This window comes from Schistocerca serialis, chromosome 1, assembly GCF_023864345.2.
Source record: "Schistocerca serialis cubense isolate TAMUIC-IGC-003099 chromosome 1, iqSchSeri2.2, whole genome shotgun sequence".
Taxonomy (NCBI): domain Eukaryota; kingdom Metazoa; phylum Arthropoda; class Insecta; order Orthoptera; family Acrididae; genus Schistocerca; species Schistocerca serialis.
Genome location: NC_064638.1, coordinates 1276368863 through 1276378213, shown reverse-complemented (window position 1 = coordinate 1276378213; position 9351 = coordinate 1276368863).

Below are 9351 nucleotides of genomic sequence, written 5' to 3'. Positions count from 1 at the left end.
AGCACACGGAGCCCTAGCTAATATGGTATTTGCTTACACAACTTTACACATCGGTACCATATTTCTCTAACACATAAATTAGACAGCTATCTGATCATTTAACTGAGAGTGACAAACATTTATTTTACTATATCAGTGACAGATGTTTAGGTAATTACACAGTTGGATACTTCACACTTATGAAATTGTATTTTGTCTGTACTTTGTGAACTGTTCATATTTTTTCGGTAACATTGTGAGCTTTGAATGATGTATTTGGTATGGGATTATGCTTTTAAAGTACGTTTGAGGTATATGACACTATTGAAATGAGCAGAGAATTTTTTTTAGGTTTTGACATTACTGCAGAAAGCTACGACGTTTTTGAGATTTGACTGAGGTGTTACGATGATATTTTTACGACGAAGATGTGTATTATGCTACTGAGGTATGATCAATAAGCTGATGCTATATGAGGAATTTGACTATGCTACGTATTTGTTATGATGAAATATTGAAGAAGTGTCGACGAATATGTATATGTGTAATAAGGTAAGGAATAATGAGTAGTGGTTAGGGACTCTGACTTGTGAAAAAGGATGTTGGAAACGAAGAATCGTACTCTAAGAGTTATGAAATGTGTGTATACGCGTGAATGTGTCACAATGCCGGCGAAAATTTTTTGGACACTGTTATATTTACAGGATTTTGTTTCTACAGATCTGTAACGCAAATTCTTGACCTGTGAAATTTTTTATATGAGACTGCCACTGTAGCGGAAACTGCTGTCGTAGATATTTCACTAAGAAAGGTAAGTGACCTTGACGTAATGCATTGTGGCGCCCAGCTGGGCCAGCCGCCTGGAGAAAAAGCCATTAGGTAAAAAAAAAGGGAGGCCATTAACCTCGCTTCTGACATTCCTTTGTAGAAAGCATCGCAAATACGACACGCTGATTACTTGGAAACATATCATACTTTCTGATATTTACTGAAATGCCTAATGAAATGACAAGAAATAGTTTGTCTACACACCAGACTATGACTACTGTATTTCTAGATGAGAGATTTTTTTACTACTTATGAAATGCCACATGGCTATTGAATGATGTTGTTATGCTTTGCTTTGTACATAGTTGCTTATTTCATTTGATATCTAGTTTCTAGCTGCACTGCAGCAGAGGTTAAAATAAAATTTTATAGATGAACTAATATAAATATTTTCTGTCTACAGATCAAGTAAATAATAATTTTTCATAAAAATGAGGGAGCACAAAAAGACATTTACCTTCACAGGAACTGCATTCATAATTTTCTTTTCAAGTACTTGGTAATTTATTTTGCAGAATAAGTTGTGGTGCACCACTTTAATTACATAGACATTAAGATGTAATTATACATTTCCCTTATCTGCATTGTTATCTTTAGTGTAATATTTTTTCTGCTTGAGATATGTCATGTTTAGACATAAGTTAATACATTTGCTGCTGCTGTTTGCCAGGCATAGTGCTATTAAATTTCACTTTGTATTACTCTGTTAATCTAGTTTTACTACTGATTTATTTTTCTTGTTGCTGCACATTGGCTCATATTAGTTGTAATGTTGCATTGCGTGGTAATTTAGATTTACTGCAGCTTGCTTTGACAATTTCCATTTTTTTTCATTGCTGTTTGTGTTAATTGTTTTGTGCTGCTGCATTGCCTCGTTCCTTAGTTTAGCATCTGAGCTCAGTAGATTTAAAATAGCTTAAGAGGGGGTAGACTATATAAGAGAATGAGTTGCGATGAATTGGAAGAAATACATTGAGAAGCTATAAGAAACAGACTTGGCAAAAATGAGTATTGTGCACTGAGAAATAATTATTTTGAAAGAAATATGAATAGAATACAGAAAGCAGGTATAGATAGGACTTTTGGGAATAATGATGAATGAAGGGAGATCTCCAAGAAGTAAAGAAAGTTTTGTTTGCAAAATACTGCAGTAAAACAAACCCTGTCCTTTCCTTTTGTGTTATCCCACTATGTGTTTGTGTACCCTTGTGTATTTGTTTTCTTCCTGTCTCTGTGTACTGTTTCATAGAATTTTTTTCTCTTCTAATACTAAGCTGCATTCACTATGATCAGGAATACTGTTATCCCCAAATATAATTTGCATTAATAATATGTTATTTACTTTGTAAAGATGTTTAGACATTATTTATTCTGTTTTGTTTTAATGCTCATGTAAGAAGTTGATGTTTCAAAAGTTATTCTGATCTTTTATGTATGAACTTATGTTATAATTCCTGTAACACTGATGTATATGTTTATTTCTATTGTTTTGTAAAGCCTGTATTACTACAAATGTTATCTGTATTATTATGTTTTTAATTATGTATTTTGTACCTTTGTTATTGTATTCTTAAGTTATAAAATTGTAATTGTCACCAGTTCATAATATTATTAACTTGTAAGTCACATTTCACTGCATGCGTTTCTGTTGGTCATAGTATATGGACAATATGTGAGAAGTAGAGACTGTTAGTGTTTGCATGTGTGTTAATAATTCAGCAAGGGACTGGATAACAGCATTGCTGGTTCTAAGGACAATTCCAAAAACTTTGTACATGCACAAGTGGTGGTCTATGGACTTGCTATATTGTCCGCAAGAATCCTCAATAGTGATTGTGCACCTGCACAGTCGCAACGGATGGCTGCTGGCCCGTCTCTACAAGGATTACAGTGGGTCTGCATCTTTGATGACCCACCAAATCCATTTCTACAAGGACTACAGTGGGTCTACACCTTTGCTGACTCACCAATACCGTAATCTCTACCAGGACTAGGGTGGGTCTACTCTGTGATGACCTACCTACCAATATTCTTCAAAACGTCGAATGACTGTGCTGTGGGTTTGCTCTGTTGTGGCCCATTACCTGTCTGCATGTCAAGAGTCAGCACTGTCTTTCCGTTGGAAGGACAACACTACTTCTTCAAGACTGCATGGAAATTCACTACTTCTGTGTGCATTTTCTTTTACTGCTCAGACTTTGAGACAAACACTGCAATTTTACTGTGACGCATGATGAGGACTGTCTTTATGGACTGTGAGAAAATTTTAGCTTTTGACCAACATTGTATCAATAAGTGTGTGCATTTGATATCTTTGGTATTGTGATTCTGAAAAATTTTATCGAATCATTATTGGCCACTGACCAAAACAATTTTTAAATTTTTTTGTGGGGAGCATGGGGGCTATGTAAGTAGGCTCTATATGAAAAATCGCTGGCTGTGCTGTGTGCAGTCTGTGGGTAGTTTGCATTGTTGTCTGCCATTGTAGTGTTGGGCAGCGGCAGCTGGATGTGAAGAGCGCGTAGCGTTGCGCAGTTGGAGGTGAGCCGCCAGCAGTGGTGGATGTGGGGAGAGAGATGGCGGAGTTTTGAAATTTGTCATGAACTGCTATATATATTATGACTATTATGGTAAATACATTGTTTGTTTTCTATCAAAATCTTTCATTTGCCAACTATGCCTATCAGTAGTTAGTGCCTTCAGTAGTTTGAATCTTTTATTTAGCTGGCAGTAGTGGCGCTCGCTGTATTGCTGTAGCTAGAGTAACGAAGATTTTTGTGAGGTAAGTGATTTGTGAAAGGTATTGGTTAATGTTAGTCAGGGCCATTCTTTTGTAGGGATTTTTGAAAGTCAGATTGCGTTGCGCTAAAAAAATATTGTGTGTCAGTTTAAGCACAGTTTTGTACAATTTTTCAAAAGGGGACGTTTCATAACTTAAACGTGAATTGCAGACTAATCATGTGGATGTATATTTAGAACCTATGGATTAATAAGGGCCACATAAGTAAAGTCAAAATTCTGTGGGCTTTCTCCACTGCTGCCTGGTGATTTTGTCTAAACCACTGCGGCCATCTCACATCACTTATTACATAATACGATAGCGTTTCCTTTCGCTTAAAATGATTAGTCATATTTTCGGGCGGACGAATCACTTGGTCTGAAGTCAGAGTTTCCCATCAGAGGCTACGACAGCTACTATTGCGAAATATTTAACTCTGCATATACTTTTTCTTAATACGGACACACAGCTCTATTCAACAGGGGGTTTCTTCTCAGTTTTTCCGTTACTCACTGTAACCAGCTGTAAGATAACCCAGCAACCATTGTAATGTATGTTACAATTACTTTCCTCTGATCTTACACTGTGTACATACCTTTCATCTTATTATTAGTCATTTTCAGGCTGTCTGTCTATATCAGGATAAGATATTTCATTCGGCCCAGTACACTGCAAAGACCCCTACCAACACAGCACAAAGTACCAAAGAAGATACTGCGGAAATAATCTTGATCATGTTTAGCACTATAGCTGACACTAATGTTAATGATCAATGAAAACTACCCAACTGTATTATTGCTCATCCATTGTGTTATGATTTGTTTCGTTAAGAAAATATCTTCTGGCTGTCGAGTTGTGCTCAAGCCATGTCACAGCTGGTCCTCTATGGACCGTTTACTCTGCACAGCACGCCGTCCCTGCTTGGCAAAATCCCACCAGGCGATCGGCAAAATGTTTATGATCCGTGTTTATGGATTTGGTCTTCGATTACATATGCGAGCCAAACTATTTGTGTCATGACTTTAGCACAACCTGGTAGCCAGAAGAAGTCCTACGAGGGAAACAATTTGTAACACAGTAAATGTGCAGCAATAAAGCCGGGGTGGTTTTCCTTAACCATTATCATTAATACTGAGGGAGTGTTGTTGTATGACTTTCTGTCTGTAAAAGATGGTTTTCTGTAGCCAGTGGGGTGTGGGTGTAAGGTGGATCACACATAAAACAAGGAAACGTGAAAGTAATTAAAGTCGATTTCACGGTTTTTCTAAACTCCTGACTGAATTGCGACAACCCCAATGTCGTTTAAACCATAGAAATGGGACCAGTGGTAATAACGTGTGAAATGTACAGCATAACCGCGGAAAGTATGGGATACTTTCACCAAAACTGGCACAGAGATGACTTCCCCTGCAGACAATAGATCTTAACGCATTACGAAACGGACTGTCTTCCTTTCTTCTTGCTTGGTGTATCTCGGTATATACAGTGTGAGATGAGAGTTGAGAAAACTAATATTGTAATGATACAGTGAATTTGTGTGTGTGCGTGGCACAGCAGACAAGACCGCGTCAAACACAGCTCGACAAATTTCGTTAAAGCATCGGCAACACCGCCCCGGCCATGTCCCGTTACTGGGAAACAATCGGCGCGCCGCCCTCCAATGGACTGCAATCTCGGCGCCAGCATTCAGTCGGGCTTTGGCCGTGACACACCCCATTCATGCAGACACCGACAGTATAGCGGCCGTTATTAATAGCAGGCATTCGTCACGGAGCGGAGCAGGGAAACTCGCTGCAATCAGGGCCCGCCAGAGCCCGCTATGTAATCCGTGTCAGCTGAGTGCCAACACCAGCTGCCACAGTTCTGTCGGCTGTTGTTACCCGTGTCGAAACGAAAACCTGTAATTGGCTCTGCCTAATAGGCCCGTCTGAACTGGAACGAAGTCTGCGATCTTTTAGTCGAGAGCGAGTCATTAAAGCGAATACGTGCTGATTAGCAAACTCTTCGGAACAAAAATTGTGTCAAAAACTTACAGGAATACTTCAGCTCACTATACACCAGTTGTTGGTCTTCGAATTTCGCCCTGCAAGCCAAACAAGCTGAAGTTAGAACTCAGCACCCTCAGAAAAAAACATGCGGGTTGTGTGGAGTTGCCGGCCGTTGTGGCCGAGCGGTTCTAGGCGCTTCAGTCTGCAGCCGCGCGACCGCTACGGTCGCAGGTTCGAATCCTGCCTTGGGCATGGATGTGTGTGATGTCCTTAGGTTAGTTAGTTGTAAGTAGTTCTAAGTTCTAGGGGACTGATGACCTCAGATGTTGAGTCCCATAGAGCTCAGAGCTATTTGAACCATTTTTTTCAGAACAAAAACTGAATTTTAGTTACTCATGACACTGTATATTAACCTCTAATCAGTGATTGTATCAGAAATTATTTTTCCTTTTTACGAAGCATATGGTCATTAGCTGCGAGTAATCTGGGCTCGACCTAATCCGAACAGAACTTGAAGACGTCCAATCGTGTGTAATTACAGTATTTATTTGGCCAACGTTGTTTGAAGAAAATGTATTTCAAAATAATTACGAGTGTTGTCCATAAAGTAAGTTCCGATCTGTCGCGAAATGGAAACCACGGTGAAAACCAGAAAGATTTTATTTGCAACAGTTACGTACACCTTCCACCTACTTCTTTACATAGTCGCCTCTCCAACTTCGAGTTTCATCGTAGTGGTGTATCAACTTTCCACTATCCTCGTCATAGAAAGCAACCGCCTGTGCTTTCGGCCATTTATCTGCACTGGTCCGCCGCTCGTTGTCTGTGGAAAAATTTTGTATTCATAGCCACCGGTTGCTGTGAGCAGAGATGAGACTCAGGTGGATCCAATTACGGACTGTATTGTGGGTGATCAAACACTTTTCATCGGAAACGCTGCAGGAGCGTCTTCATTGCCCCTGCAGTGTGCGGCCGAGACTTGGCATGAGGAAGGAACTGCTCGACAGTTGTGTTATGTGGGCTGCGTGACACAGGCGAAATCTCTAACCAGGCCCTAATACATGGCGGGAGACTCTATTCCCTGCGCATCATTACGTGCTCTCACTGTTCACTCAAAACCGAAAAGAGCGACGCGACACGACCGATGGGCATACTAGAGACACTGCCCAACACATCTGTACAAAGCTTTACCGGATTTCCACATTGGTTTCCATTTCGCGACCGATCGGAACTTACTTTCTGGACAACCCTCGTATAATATTCATTAAAGCTATTCACACTGTGCCGTTCGGAGACTACGTACGAGGGTCCTTCAATAAGTAATGCCCCACAATTTTTTAAAAAGCCGTTAATAAACGGCTTCACATTTGATGTTTCTTCTGTGCGCAGGTGAAGTTTTGAACCGTTCTGGCAGATCGCAGAGCCGTAGTACAGCGTCAAAATGGCGTGTACATACGACTCATGCTACAAGCAGCGTGCTGTTATTGAATTCTTGTGTGCAGTGTATGACGATGCTGCAGTTGATAAGAGTACAGTTGGGCGATAGGTAAAGAAAGTCATAGCCTCAGGAAATGCAGAAACAGAGCTCCATGATCAGCCACGCTCGGGACGTCCTGTCACAGCCACTGCCCTAGACATGCTGAATCTTGCGGAAGCCACTATTTATGCTGACCAGCGCATCAAAACTCGACAGTCGACACTACAGTTGTCGGTCAGCATTGGGAGTCCGTCTGCAATGATCGAGACCTCGAATGTTCAAAAAGGTGTTCACAATGGGTTCCATGAAGGCTCACAGCGGACCATAAGATTCAATGAACGCCATCTCATCAGAATTGTTGGTGCGTTTTTAGACCGACGGAGGGGCCTTCCGGTCAGGGGTCTTTATGGGAGACGAAAGGCCGGAAACACAAAGGTAGTGGTAGTCCATGGAGTGGCATCATCCTCATTCACCACAAGAGAAGTTATTGAAGACAGTCCCCTATGCGGGAAAAGTCATGGTGACAGTCTTCTGCGATTGTTATGACATCATTCTCGTGGATGTGATGCCAAGAGGGTCACTCATCAGTTCAGAGGCATACGTGCAAATTCTGAATAAACTCAAGAACCGTTTCCGACGTGTTCTAGCGGACAAGAATCCAGCAGAAATCTTGCTCCAACACGATAATGCACGCCCACACACAAGTCTGAGAATCCGGAAACACATCGCCACATTGGGTTGGACATCATTGCTTCATTGACCCTACAGTTCAGTGCTCGCACCCTCGGACTTCCATCTCTTTGGGCTGCTTAAAGATTCTCTAAGGTAAGAGGAACACACTTTGAAGACGAAGAGAGTGTCTGTCACGCAGTGAAAACGTGGCTACGCCTGCAGGACGAGAGCTTTTACCAGCACGGAATACATGCTCTTCCACAACGTACGGCCATAGAACGTGATGGAGACTACGTAGAAAAAAAGGACATGGACAAGACATGTTGATGTGTATTGTCACCATATTCTGATTCTCAACAATAAGTATATTCTGAGGAAAAAAGCTGTGGGGCATTACTTATCGAACGATCCTCGTATATTAATTTTCAGACTAGACGGATCTATTGGTAAGAAGAGTATTGCGTGAATGTGATATGAGACTAAGACGTCAGCGACGAGTCATCGATGTACAGTTAAAGATCACAGCATGTAGCGTCATAACTTACACTGTCCACTTAATTTTTAATACACTTTAATAGCAACGGTATGGCCTAGCGGTCTAGTGTAGCGACTTTGACTAGTAATCCAGTCGTGCTGGATCTCGGGTTCCAATGCTACCCTTATTTAAATTCCGAATAAAAATCATCAGCAATGGCGGCCGAGGAGTTCCACGAACGCTTCCTCAAGGAGGGTGGAGGAACGGACTGAATTTCAAAGCAACATCTTGCCTTCGGGAAACGATACCTAAAATACGAAAGAATCAGTAATGTCCAACCTCATAGGGATGCAGAAGTTAATGGAAACCAAAGCAATAAAGATACACAGTGAGTATCCCCTGGACATGCGGCCTGTAATTGAGTAAGTGTCATGATTATGTCTCCGTTGGCAACAAAGTCCGGATTAGTCCCCCATTCTGACCTCTGAGAATGACTACAAAGGGGGAAGTAACCGAGAGGAAAGGGCCGAACAATCAACTAAGGGGTAACGTAGTACGATAAGGAGCCTAGAATGCCAGAAGTTTGAAAGTGGCATGCAAGCAAGAAAACCTGCAAAGGGAAATAAAAACAAAGGCTCAGTTTAGAAACAATGTGAGTCAGTGGAGTGAAAAGGAAATAAGACAAGAATTTATGGTCAGACGAATATAGCAGCATATTGAATATTGGGAGTAGGATCCGTTATGAATAGGAAAGTAGGACACAGTGTGAGTTACTGCAAACAGATCAGTGACAGGATTATTTTCGTCAGAATGGACAGCAAACAAAGGCCAGTAACAATAGTTCGGGTACATATATGTCGACGTTACAAATAGAAGGCGAGGAGGTAGAGAAAATGTATGAGGAAAATCAAAGGGTAATTCCGAAGTGGAACTGGAATGCGGGAGTAACATAAGAAAGAGTTATTGGAGAACTTGGGCTTGATAGCAGGAATTAGAGAGGAGAAAAAGTAATAGAATTTAACAGCTAATTTCACCTAGTAAAATAGGATACACTGCTCAAAAATCGCAGGAGGAGGAGGAGGAGGTATTCTTGGAAAATGACTGGAGATACAGCATACTGGTTCATTGTCATACAGACAATTTCGAAAGCAGA